The 14,064-nt window shown below is 34.1% G+C and overlaps 1 pseudogene; it reads right to left on the reverse strand.

Moving 5' to 3' along the window:
- Positions 1 to 10,027: 10,027 nt before the first annotated feature.
- Positions 10,028 to 11,849, reverse strand: LOC101087338 (annotated as a pseudogene).
- Positions 11,850 to 14,064: the final 2,215 nt, after the last annotated feature.

Below are 14,064 nucleotides of genomic sequence, written 5' to 3' on the forward strand. Positions count from 1 at the left end.
TTCAATTTCCCCCTCTTAAAATACAATAACAGAACCTTAGCAGGTTGTGAAAATAAAAGAAACCAGGCTTATGGAAAGTAAAATTTAAGATAAAATGTACTGTGCATTTTTAAAATAAATTTTATTTGATCTGTGAAGATTAGTCACTAGTCAGATAGCGAATAACTTTAAAAATCTTTAAATGAGAGCCAATAAAATCGAGGCACATGTATGGCTCAGTCGGTTAAGTGTCTGATTCTTAATTTTGGCTCAGATCATGATCTCACAGTTTGTGAGTTCAACCCCCACATCAAGCTCTGTGCTGACAGTGCAGAGACTGCTTGGGATTCTCTCTCTTTCTCTCTCTCTGTCCCTCCCCTGCTCACACTTTCTCTCTCAAAATAAATAAAAAACTTAAAAAATAATCCTATATAAAAAGAGTCAATAAAATCAAATATATTTGGAAAATTTGAAGTGGTCAACCAAATGTTAGTTTTAGAATAGAAAAACAGAATACATCCATAATACTGTAAGCAAATAATAATTTAAAAGAATGAGGTAGATCAACATGCATTGGCACTGAATTCCCTCAAAGATATATTGCAATCAGAGACACACAAATTAGAGAACGCATGCATAGTATGCTCACATTCTTATAAAAATATATGTATTTTGGAAGTTGGTGAAGGAGTTTTAATAGTCACAATGATTGGAATGGTGCTACCTACATTTAGGGAATGATAGTGAGATATGTTAAATATTCTGCAATGCCATATGCAATTGCATAAACAGAAAAAAACTTACCAGAGTCTGCACAGCTTTGAAAACATCTCACTGCAGGGGCACCTAGGTGGCTTAGTTGGTGAAGCCTCCAACTGTTGGTTTAGGCTCAGGTCATGATCTCACAGTTTCGTGGGTTTGAAGCCCCACATGGGGCTTTGCTTGGGATTCTCTCTTTCTCTCTGCCCCTCCCCCACTCGTGTTTTCTCTCTCTCAAAATAAATAAACTTTAAAAAAAACCTCACTACACACCTATGTAAGCTAAAACAAAACAAAACCAAAAAATGGTTAATACTTATCTGAGCCTAGTATTTAAATTTTGTTTGGATGTACGTAGTGGGAAATATTTAGTTTACTTTAATATGCATTAAAAAAAGAAGACTAAACTAGACTAAGAGGAACAAGAGGTTTCCAGAATGTTGGAATAAGGAGCTCAGCAGACTCTCTCTTTAGCAAACAACAAATTAATTCATGAATTTTTAAAGTCATTTAAAGATTCTGAAGAGTCTGAAATCACTGGAAATGGCAGGCCTTGCTCATGCTCAGACTCTTGTCTGCTTTGCCCCTTCTTTTCCTTTCCACCTGTCAAATCTTAACCTTCCACAAGGCTCAGTTCCAATGTTATCTTTTCCATGGCATTTCTCTACTATCTCTCATTCTCTTCTCTTCACCCTGAGCACAGTTTTGTGTCAGTAATGACACATGGCCTGGTTAATTCTGGACAACTCAGTTCAGCAGACATTTTAGGCATTGTCTATGAAAAAAGCTCTGTACGAGGCATAGTGGGATATAATGGGAAGACATGGTTCCAACCTTGAAGGGATCAGAACTGGATGCAGGAGATAGTCACAACTCTTGAAATATGGGGCATGATGAGATGAATAATAATAATAGTAATAATAGTAAATTTTAAAAATAGAGACTTGGCAGTTGTCCTAAAAAACAGTATAAATAGAGGAATGGCCATTCAAGAAAATATAATAAATCCCTTCAAAGAATGGCAAGAATCTATGGCCCTTGAGCCACAACCTCATCCCTTACCACTACTCTCTAGCAACATGTGCCAGAGCTCTATACAGGGCATCTTATTGCAGGCAGGTCATACCAAGAAGATGGGTTCCTCCTCCAAGTTATCATTCTGGGATTGTGGTTTCAACCTAGGAGGGGCATGCTGCCTGAATGTCTCACTTACTGTCCCAGCTCCCTGTTGCAGAGACTCTATTCCATGCAGGTACACATTTGATAAGACTAAGTCTTCATTCCCCTGACATTACACTTATATGGTGGAAATTCTTACCCAAGCATATCGAACCAAGGATACTAGGGCCCCTAATACCTCTGCCTTGACTCACTTTTAAGGCAGAGGTTCATGTTACAAGAAGAGGGAGCAAGCTGAGAAAACCAATTGTTGCCACACCTACCCAATGTCAATGAATAGAGACAGGCTGTCATTCCAGCAAAATTTCTGCTTGAGGGAGTTGATTATAATTGGGTCAAAGAATGGAGGCCTTCATGCCTAGTGGTGTCAAAAAAAAAACAGAGATCTTGTTGTAGAGAAAGATGATAGGTTAATGATATAAGCAAAATGGTAGAACAGCCAGAGGCTTAATAGAGAGAACTGAAGGGAGAGAGAGCCAAGAATAGACCTTTGGGGATAATCATCAACTCTGGGAATTGGGTGGCTTGTGTACATGCATTGGGTTGAATTCAGTCACAAACAATCTGAGCAGGATGTGGGGTAGATTTGAAAGCATCCCCAAGCCATGAACAGACTTAGAAACACAGGATGCAAACAAAACCTCTGACCAAACAATTACTCAATGATCGAACTATTCTTATAAGTTAATTAAAAAAATTCAGAGTGAAATGCAAGTTCACCCTATCGCTTGCAGTTTAGAAGATTGAGTGCATGCTCAAGCCTAAACCTTTCTTCAGGGTGACCAGAGGGGATACCTCCAAGCTAATGATCTGTGGCTGAAACTGGGGGCAAAATAAGCCACACATATCTAACAGGAAATGGGATCATCTAAATGACTAAAAGGACTTAAGTAAAACCTTTGTAAAATGCAGCTTCTACCAACTCAGGGAAGACCCACAGGTAGCCTGACTAAAAAGATAAAAGCAAGAAAAATGATCTGAAAAGGGACATCACAGGCTTCAAAATGGAGCAAAAAGTGATTTCACAGAATCGGTTTTGCAAAATCACTACACAAAAAAATGACTAAGAAACAACCACAAAACAACCTCTGGGAAGGTGGAATTTGTACTCACAGTTGCTACACTATACTATCTAGACTGTCTTCTTTTCACCAAAAAAATTACAAGTCATGCAAATAAACCACAACAGAAAGTATGACACATATAGAGAGAAGAAAGCAGCGATAGAAACTGCCTACGAGGGGCAGAGTGTCATTCCTATGAGGGACAGAGATACACCAGATGGTGTATCAGAATGAAAGACTTCAAAGTAGCTGTCATGAACAGGTTCCAAAACTGCTTTTATTTTTAAAGGGAAATATAAATATTATCAAATAGAGTATCAATGAAGATATTTAAATTATTACAAATATCAGAATGGAAATTCTTCAGTGGAAAACCATGATGACCAAAATGAAACACTTTATGAGAAACTTAACAATCATTTCCAACTAGAGGAAAAAAGAATAAGATAAATTTGAAGAAAGATAAATAGACATTATGAGGAACTAATAGAAGAAAGAATGATGAAAAAATTATAATGTTTAAAGGAAATGTGAGACCCTATTGACTGGAAAAACATATGTGTAACTGGACCTGAAAAAGGAGAGAGAAAAAAAGAAAAAGAAATATTTGAGGAAATACTGACTGAAACCTTTCCAGATCTGATGAAAAGGTCAATGTGCTCACTGATTCACTGAGGAAGCTCAGTGAACTCTATAGAAGAAAAACACAAAAAGTTATACACTCAAGGGCATAATAGTTAAAATATTAAAAGGGAAAGGAGGGGTGTCTGGGTGGCTCAGTCAGTAAACAGTCCAACTCTTGGTTTCCACTCAGGTCACGATCTCATGGTTCGTGAGTTTGAGCCCCACATTGCTGATAGCATGGAGCTTGCTTGGGATTCTCTCTCTCTCTTCCTCTCTCTCTGCCCCTTCCCTGCTCTTGCTATGTCTTTCTCTCTCGCTCTTAAAATAAATAAATAAACTTAAAAAATAATTTTAGAAAAGTTAAAAGCAAAGATAAAATCTTGAAAACAGCAAGAAGAAAACTAGTCATTATTTATATGGGAGCTCAATAAGAAATGAGCTGACTTATCATCAAAAACAACAAATTCCAAGAAGCAATTAGACAATCCAACTTACAACTGCACCAAAAACCATAAGATACATAGCAATAAACCTAACCAAAGGGTAAAAAGTCTGTACTTTGAAAACTATAAAACACTGATGAAAAAAATTGAGGATGACACAAGAAGATAGAAAAAGATCCCATACTGATGGATTGGAAGAAGACGTATTGTTAAAATGTCTGTTACCCAAAGCAATCTACACATTTAATGCAATGCCTGTCCAAATGCCACCAGCATTTTTTACAGAGCTGGAACAAACAATCTAAAAATTCGTATGGAACCACACAAGGCTCCAAATAGCCAAAGTAATCTTGAAAAAGAAAAAGCATCACGATTCTGGACTCCAAGTTATGACACAAAGTTGTAGTGGTCAAGACAGTAGGGTACTGGCACAAAGACAGACACATAGATCCATGCAACAGAATAGAAAACTCAGAAATGAAGCCACAATTATATGGCCAGTTAATCTTCAACAAAGCAGGGAGGAATATGCAGTGGAAATAAGATGGTCTCTTCAACAGATGATACTGGGAAAACTGAACACCAACATGCAGAAGAATGAATCTGGACCACTTTCTTACACCATACATAAAAATAAATTCAAAATAGATTAAAGATGTAAATGTGATACTGGAAACCATCAAAATTCTAGAGAACAACACAGGTAGAAACCTTTTTGACATTGGCTGTAGCAATTAGACATGTCTCTGGAAGCAATGTAAACAAAAGCAAAAATGAACTATTTGAACCTCATCAAGATAAAAAGCTTTTGCACAGCAAAGAAATAATCAACAAAACTAAAAGGCAGCCTACAGAATGGGAGAAGATATTGCAAATGACATATGTCATAAAGGGTAGTATCCAAAATATATAAAGAATTTAAAAATTCAACACCAACCCCCCCCAATAATCCAGTTAAAAATGGGCAGAAGACATGAACAGACATTTTTCTAAAGAAAATATACAGATTGCTAATAGACACATGAAAAGATGTTCAACATCACTCATCCTCACAGAAATACAAATCAAAACTACAAGGAGACATCACCTCACACCAGTCAGAAAGGCTAAAAGTAACAACACAGGAAACAACAGGTGTTGGTAAGGATGTGGAGAAAAGAGAACCGTCTTACACTATTGTTGGAAATGCAAACTGGTGCAGTCACTCCGGAGAACAGTATGGAGGTTCCTCAAGAAACTAAAAACAGAACTACATTCTGATCCAGCAATTGCACTATTAGGTACTTATACAATGATACAAAAATACTAATTCGAAGGGACACATGCACATCAATATTTATGGAAGCATTATCAACAATAGCCAAATTATGAAAAGACCCCAAATGTCCTTTGACTGGTGAATGGATATTGGATAGAGAAGATATGGTGTGTGTGTGTGTGTGTGTGTGTATTTTATTATGTTATAGGTCCAACAGTACAATTACATAATACTGTTTTAGAAAATTGTTTTTTTACATCAGTAAAGAAAAAAAAGGAGAAGAAATGCAATTATATATTTTGTAATTACCTACATAATTACCCTTAACAGAATTCATTGTTTTATATTTCATTCTGATGTCATTTGCTTTCACCTTGAAGAATTCCTTTAGAATCTCCTGTAAGATATGTCTCTTATATATACATATATATATATACATATATATAAACATCACTTGGAGACATATCTTAGAATAAATTCTAAAGGAAATTCTTCAGGGTGAAAGCAAGTGACATCAGAATGAAATATAAAACAATGATATATGTATATGTATATACGTGTGTGTGTGTATATATATATATAACATATATATATATAATGGAATATTATGCAGTCATCAAAAAGAATGAAATCTTGCCATTTGCAATGACATGGATGGAACTAGAGAGTATTATGCTAAGCTAAATAAGTCAGTCAGAGAAAGACAAGTACTATATGATTTCACTCATAGGTGGAATTTAAGGAACAAAACAAATGAATATGGGGGGAAAAAGAGAGGCAAACCAAGACACAGACTTAAGAATAGAGAACAATTTGATGGTTACTGGAGGGGAGGTGGGTGGGGGATGGATTAAATAGGTGATGGACATTAAGGAGGGCACTTGTTGTGATAAGCACTGGGTGTTGTATATAACAGATAAATCACTAAATTCTACACCTGAACCTAATATTACACTGTATGGTAAGTAACTGAAACTTAAATATAAAAACTTGGATGAAAAAAAAAGAAGTAACAGAACATATTCAAATAGATGAACGAAAAAACCAAAACAAACCGTCAGTTGAGATTCTGTTATCTATCTTACACTAATTATAAGTAATTTTCCAAAATTATGGTAAATGAAGACATTTCCAGATAAATGAAAACAGAATTCATTGCTTGGAGGCATATCTTACAAGAAATTCTAAAGGAAAATCTTCAAGGTGAAAGAAAGTGATATCAGAATGAAATACAAAACAATGAGTTCTGTTAAAGATAATTATGTAGGTAATTACAAAATATATAATTACATTTCTTCCCCTTTTTTTCTCTTTACTGATGTAAAAAGCAGTTGTCTAAAACAATATCATGTAATTGTGCTGCTGGACCCATAACATATTGAAAGGTAATATATTTGACAACTACAACACAGAAAAGGTGGGTGAGAAAAAGCTGTATTGGTGTAAACAAATGACACCAATTAGCAACAAATCTGCAAGAAATGAAGAGAAAAAACCAATAGCAAATAAAAACGTTATTATAAAACAAACTTTGTATGTATATATTTACTGTCTTCTCTTAGCTTCTTTAAAATACATAATATGTACAGTATAAAATAATAACTGTAACTATGGATTGTTGGACTTAAAGCAAATATAGAGATAATATGCATACAAAAACTAACATAAAAAGTGGAGGAGGGAATGAGCAATACAGGAGGGTAGTTTCTATATCCTCATTGGAACTAAATCTAAAAGCTGGAGTCCAGTAAGTTAAGATTTATATTGTAAGCCCTAGTACAACCACAAAGAAAATAACTCAAGAGATAACTTAAAATTATTAATTAAATTAAAATTTTACACAACACAATATTCATTTAATGTAAAAGGAGTCAGGAAAGAGTAAATGGAAGAATTAAAAGATAATAGCTATATGGAAAGCAACAAACTAAGTGAAAGATACAAATCAAACCTTATCAGCAATAACACAGGAATGAAGTAACATTCAAAAATTGGCAGATAAAATAACAAGATTCAACTATAGGCTTTCTACAGGAGACATATTTGAGATTTAAATATGCAAATAGGTTGAAAGTTTAATGGTGCAGAGGAAATACCATGCAAACAACATTAAAAGAACTCGAGACTGCCCTAATATTAAACAACATAGTTATTTATTTTTTTATTATTATTTTTTAAGTTTATTTTTTTAAGTTTATTTATTTATTTTGAGAGAGACAGAGCAAGAGAGAGAGAAAGAGAGAGAGAGAGAGAGAGAGAGAGAGAGAGAGAGCAGGAGCAGGGGAGGGGCAGAGAAATAGGGAGAAAGAGAATCCCAAGCAGGCTCTATGCTGTCAGGGAGGAGCCCAACATGGAGCTTGAACCCACGAACCCTGAGATCATGACCTGAGCCAATCGACTGAGCCACCCAGATACCCCAGACACAGACAACATAGTTTTCTAAAGCAAAAATGTTACTAAAGGGATATCTCATAATGATAAAGGATCAATCTATATTTTTTATCTACCTGGATGTTGAAGAGAAAACCTGGGACTAACATTCCCTTTCCTTTTTCATTCATTGAAGTTGCTCTCTCAAACATTAACTACAATGATTATAATTCCAAATACTCTCATGACCTTTTCCACTCTACTCCATTTACGTTGTCTTCCATGACGTAAACTTTTTGAATCTTGATTGCCTCAATAGGCAGCAAATAGTTTCTTGTGGTTTTAATTTGCATTTCTGTCATAGCTAATGCAACAGACTGAATGTTTATGCTGCTCACCTCCATACTCATATGTTGAAGTTTAAAACCCAGTGCAATGGTATTTGGGGGTAGGGCCTTTGGAGGATGAATATCTGAATAAAGGAGACCCCAGAGAGAACTCTTGTGCCTGACCATGTGTGGTTACAGTGCAAAGAGAGCCACCAGACACAAAATCTGTTGGTATCATCTCTTGGTACTTTCCAGCCTGCAGAACTGGAAGAAAAATAAATTCTGTTGCTTGTTGGCTACGCAGTCCATATTTTTGTTATAGTAGCCTGGCTGGATCAACACAGGTTATTAGTTTAATTTTGTTTAACAGTTTTGTGAAGTGTCTGATCAAGCCTTTGGCCCCACCCACCCCACTTTGTTTTTGGCTTTTATATTTTTTTCCTTCTTTTTTATTTGTCTTAAATTTACTGATATGTTACATTCTAGATTCAACTGCATTGTTACATACAAGTGTAAAATACATGTTTTGTGACTGTTTTCTTTTGGGGATCAATTTCTAATTTTTTATGGTGTTGCTTTATTTAAAAAATTTTTTTGATTTACATAAAATCAAACTAATCATTCAAAACTTGTTTTTGTCTCCTTTTAGAAATATTTGCTTGTCTAGAGGTCAAAGAGTTAGTCTCTTATGTTTTCTTCAAAGAGTTTCAGACTTCTGCATTTCACATTTAAGCATTTCTCACAACCCACACTAATTTTATGTATGATAATATGAGGTAGGGTTCAAGTTTCATTTTTTCCATTGTGGATTTTCAGTTGTTCTTTGCACAATTTATTAAAAATGTATTCTTTCCTGCCTTGAATTGCTTTGATAGCTCTATAAAAAATAAATTGGCTATATGTATGAATATATTTCCTGACTCTCTACTTTTTCCATTGGTACATTCATCTTTCCTATTACCAATATAACACTTTCTTAATTATATAGCTTTGTAGTAAGTCTTGAAATCAGGTAATGGATGTCTTCCAAGTTTTTTATTCATTTTTTTAAATATTATTTTGGTTAAATTTGTTCCTTTCTATTCCTTAAATAAATTTAAAGCCAGTCTGTCAGTTTCTAAAAGAAAATCATAAAAACTGTTGGAATCTGTTGATTAAATTGAATATATAGGCTAATGCATACATGTGATATTTAAAAAATATCAAATCTTCTAATTTAGAATATCTCTTCATTTGTAAAAATAACCTTTCAAAAATTTTTTATACTTTTTAGTGTAGAAGCCTTGCCAATTTGTACATTGTGATATATATAATATATATATATATATATATTATATAGACATATATATATATATAATAGGTTTTTGTCTTTTCCACAGAGTCATGTAGATGGAATCATAATAGTATGGAGCCTTTTTAGACTGGCTTCTTTTACTTAGTAATATACAGGTCTGTTTATGGCTTGCTAGCTCATTTATTTTTAGCACTGAATAACATTCCATTGTCTAGATGTACCATATTTATCCATTCACCCTTTGAAAAACATCTTGATTTCCTGTGATTTTTGACAATTATAAATAAAGCTGTTATAAACATCTCTTCTTAGGTTTTTGTGTGGACACAAGTTTCAACTTTTTTGAGTAACAATAAGGAGTGTGATTGCTAGATCATGTGGTAAGAGCATGTTTAGTTTTGTAAGACACCACTAAAGCATCTTCCAAAATGTCCATACCATTTTGCATTCCCACCATCAATGGATGAGAGTTCTGTTGCTCTATTCGGTGTTGTCAATGTTCTGGATTTTGGCTCTTCTAATAAGTGTGCAGTGGTATCTCACTGTTTTAATTTGCATTTCCCTGAATGGCATATGCTGTGAAATACATTTTCATATGCTTATTTAGAATCTGTGTATCATCTTTGGTAAAGTGTCTGTTAGTCTTTGGCCTATTTTTTTAATTAGAGTATTAGTTTTCTTATTGTTTAGTTTTAAGAGTTCTTTGTAAATTTTGGATAACAGTGCTTTTGCAGATTTGTCTTTTACAAATATTCTCCCCCAGTCTGTGGGTTTTCTTCTATTTCTCTTGATAGTGTCTTTCACAGAGTCAAAGTTTTTAATTGTAAACAACTTATCCATTACTTCTTCCATGGATCATAATGTTGGTGTTGTATGTTAAAAGGCATCACCATACCTGAGATTATGTAGGTTTTCTTCAATGCTATCTTCTAGGAGTATATTTTATAGATTGGCCGTTTACACTCAGGTCTGAGATCTATATCGTGAAGGGTCTTAAGTTCTGTGTTTAGATTCATTACTCTGCCTGTGGGTGTCTAGTCATCCCACACCACTTATTAAAAACAACAACAACAACAACAACAACATCGGCAAAAAACTATCTCTGTTCCATTGCTTTACCTTTTATCTTTTGTCAAAGATCAGTTAACTATATTTATGCGGGTCTATTCTGGACTCTCTATTCTCTTCCCTTGATCTTTCTATATACTCTTTCCTTTTTTACATTAAGAACCTCAAGTGGGCATTTTATTAAATAAATACAAATTTGAAATGTTTATGGTAAAATATATCAATATCGAACAAAAATGTGTGTAAACAGTGATTCTACAACTGGGAAGACACCTCAGTTTTATTAATTTTGGTGGTATCTTCTCAACCATGTCTAACTCTTAGAATCTTCTTTCTTAAACATGGCAGGGGAAATATACCTTCACATAACAGGACAACAATTGGAAGGAAAACAGCTGTCATAAAATTTGGAGGTGTATACCATACACATTGTTTTATTTATTTCAGGAACAAATCAATGCATGTATTGTGACCAGCAGAAGGGCAACAAATCCTAGTGTGCTCTCAACATAGTGAAATTCCCTCCACATCAAAGAGCTGCTCACAGAAGGATAGACGTCACAGCTAACAGAGCCAGTATTGCAAGTGCTGTCACTCCCAGAGACACATAAATTTCCACTCTGCAAACCTCAGGCTCAATTGAAGCATCCTCTTTATTTTGTTGGACCTGTTGACATGCCCAGTTTAGCAGCTTGTATCTGTGGGATAGCCTCATTGGACAGGATAAACATACATTGTTTGCAGTACAGCAAAAATGAAACTGAGAAGCCCAAATTGTTTTATTGTTAACTTCCATCTACCCAACCAATGTGAAAATTTCTTATATTTGATTCCATTATGAAGCTGTACAACAGCTGCTATCACACCTGGCAAATAAACCAGAACCAAGAAGGTGATGAAAACCATTGGCAAGACTTTGTTGATGACCAGGACTGAAATTTTATAAAATACTGTTGATGGAAAGTTACAAAGAGTGAGTTATTTCCCTCAAAGAATATAAAGAAAAGCCAGAGAGAATGCAATAATAGCAATTTTAATTGGCATGCAGCACTTTGGAAAGAGTTCCTGTTTGTGCCCAAGCTTAGGGGGTGGGGCAATCAAATTTATCAAAATGGGTTGTTTGGTGCATGTGCAAAGGTACAGGTCTTTTCAGCATGCTGGTCTCTCCCGAGTCCTTATTCAAATAATCATCTTCTTCTAGATACCTCCTAGGCTTCATTGTCAAAGTTCTTCATTCGTAATGTTTTGGGTGCTCTCCATTAACTGTAAACAGAACTGGTTCATCCACCTGCTTCTCAGCCCAACCAGATGGCAAGTTGTAGTGCAGCTACTGTGGGGAGGTAGCAGCCCCACACCTATCTGTATACTCTCTCATTGAAACCACATAGTCTTGATTTACTATAACTTTACAGCAAGTCATGAAGTCAAGTAGCGTCAGTTCTCCAGATTTGTTTTTCTTCAGTACTATGTTGGTTATTCTGGGTCTTTTGCCTCTTTGAAAACTCTATAATCAGTTTGTCTACACACACACACACACACACACACACACACACACCACACACACACATACTTTTCTGAGATTTGGATTTTTAGATCTGGACTGTATCTTTTTTATTTCATTTTATTTTACTTTTTTTTTTTTTTTGGACTGTATCTTTAGATCCAGAACTGACGTCTTGACAATACTGGGTCTTCCTGTCCATCGATATGGAACATCACCTCATTTATTTAAATATCCTTCTATTTAATTCACCAGGGTTTATTGTTTTCCTCATATAGATCTTATATATGTTTTGTTAGATTTGTACCAAAATATTTCACTGTTTGGATGTTTATGTAAATGGTGTTATGGTTTGAATTTCAAATGTTATTTGTTCACTGCTGGTATATAGGAAAGTGACTGAATGTATATAGTGACCTTGTTTGCTCCAGTCTTATATATATATATATATATATATATATATATATATATATATGTGTGTATATATATATATATATGTGTATATACATATATATATATATATAGTATTCTTTTTTTATTTCAGAGAGGAAGAGCAAATGAGTGGGGGAGAGGGGCAGAGGGAGAAAAAGACAGACAGAGACAGAGACAGAGAGAGAATCTTAAGCAGGCTCCACACTCAGTGTGAAGCCTGAGGCAGGGCTCAACCCCATGACCCTGGGATCATGACCTGAGACAAAAATCAAAAGTCAGAGTCAGACACTCAACCAATTGAGCCACCCAGGCTCCCCTATCCTGCAATCTTCTATATATCTTTTCTTTTCTTGTCTTATTACATTAGCTAGGACTTTTATTATGATGTTAAAAATAAGGGGTAAAAGGGGACATTCTTACCTTGTGCTTTTCTTGAAAAAGCAATGATTTCATAGTTTAGTTTCTTAGGTTGGGATTAGTGATCTAAGAAGATTTATGACTTTTGTTATTATACGTAACACAAAAAATAAATCATTGTGATAAAAGTTTGCATTAGATGATGAACATGTTTATAAGTATTTACATAATTGATACTGTATTTAGTATCTTTTTAAGACAAACAATAATTTTTCCAATGTTTAGTAACACTTTCGGTTTTCTTAAGTATTTAAAGACTATTAGTAACATTTATACTTATCAATTATAATTTGATTTAATTTACTGTGTACTACATATTATTGGGAATTGTGTAAATATGAAACTTTGCCTTCAAAGTTTCAAACACAAATGCAAGGCTATTGCTTATTTTACATTATAAAATAAAAGTTAAAATTCACTGATAGCAATTTTAAACAAAAATAAAAGAGACAACACAGTTATGGTTGAGTCTCTGTTAACCAAATTTCCTTTGCTCATTTTTTTGTGACACAAACATTTTCTAGTCATTCTTGCAATTAGATGTGGCCACATCAATGTGTTCTAACAAAGGAATTTAAACAAGTTATATTTTGTTTTTGTAAGTTAAGACTTTTTTTTCTTTGCATATCTATGCCTTCTATATACTGTTCTTCTGTGGAAAATGAGGGCATAAGAGATAGCAAGGCCGAAAGATCGAAGAACTTACCTTTCTGTTTCACAAAGTAGGTTAAAGGCATTTATTATTTCCCTGAAAATGTAAATTGTCACAAGAAGCCAATCTTTTATTTCATGTGAGCACTCATTGTCATTATTTCTACATTTCTAATCTAAAACCATCTTTTTCGATATAGCGCATTTATGTGGGAGGAGAAAATCCTGAAATATTTTATAAGCTTTTTCTGAAAAGACATTTCTCTCCTACTTGAATTTGCCATAATTTATCATTAAGTTTTACTGAAAAATAGTATGAGGAGACATATTGAGATAAAATACTTCATTTAAAAAATAACTCCTACTCATTCCTATGAAAATTGACACTAGATTATTTTCCAGAAACTTCAAAAAATTTGCAAAATAACAGGCATACTTAAAATATCAATCACATTCTAATATATGATTTTAGTATTTAATGGCATGTATGTCTTTTTTTAATGTAGGGTAACACAACATAATGAGTATGAAAATATTTAACAGAAAATAGCTTCTTAGAACATGAAAGTAAAACTGATGAACACTGTTACACTAAAAATGGAGCCATACATAAAACTGGCATTAGGACATTCCTCCTGTTACAAATATGTATTAAGCAATTTTTACACAATCCCAAATCTGTCTTCAAATACTTGA

Source organism: Felis catus, chromosome C2 (assembly GCF_018350175.1).
Source record: "Felis catus isolate Fca126 chromosome C2, F.catus_Fca126_mat1.0, whole genome shotgun sequence".
In the NCBI taxonomy this organism is placed as follows: domain Eukaryota; kingdom Metazoa; phylum Chordata; class Mammalia; order Carnivora; family Felidae; genus Felis; species Felis catus.